The sequence below is a fragment of the Apteryx rowi genome, unplaced genomic scaffold, assembly GCF_003343035.1.
Source record: "Apteryx rowi isolate R43461 unplaced genomic scaffold, aptRow1 scaffold_488, whole genome shotgun sequence".
NCBI classification, from domain to species: domain Eukaryota; kingdom Metazoa; phylum Chordata; class Aves; order Apterygiformes; family Apterygidae; genus Apteryx; species Apteryx rowi.
The window spans coordinates 235,219-235,541 of NW_020450747.1; the positions used below are offsets into that span (position 1 = coordinate 235,219).

The 323-nt window shown below is 77.0% G+C and overlaps 1 protein-coding gene across 2 annotated transcripts in view; it reads right to left on the minus strand.

Annotated features, from left to right (window-relative positions):
• Positions 1-323, minus strand: part of RBM25 (RNA binding motif protein 25) — a 35,215-nt gene extending 34,892 nt beyond the window's left edge. The window contains exon 1 of one of the 2 annotated variants that reach the window (XM_026078751.1): positions 44-323. The gene's annotated coding sequence lies outside the window, so the exon portion shown is untranslated. The remainder of the gene's footprint in view (positions 1-43) is intronic. The other variant, XM_026078753.1, reaches the window with a different exon arrangement.

Here is a 323-nt window from a genome sequence, read left to right on the forward strand (position 1 = left end):
CCCTCCCTGCCCCCCCCTTCTCTCGCAGCCCTCCGCCGCTCACCCTCCTTCACTGGGGGGTAGGAGCCGCGTCCGGAGCGCCGCCTCGGCCCCTCCTACACGCGCAGGCCGGGGATGGGGCTGGGGAGCGGGGGCGCCGCCGTCTCTCGCCGCGCTGGGAGGCCTCGGGGCACCGCTAGGCCGCGAACACACCGCGCCGAGCCAGAGCCGCCGCGCTGCGCTGGGGTCATGTGAACCACCCCTTCCGTCAGCGGCCCGACCTGCCCCGCGCCGCGCGACCATAGAGCCRCGCGGGCCAGAGCGCCCTCTCGCTCCTCTCCCAG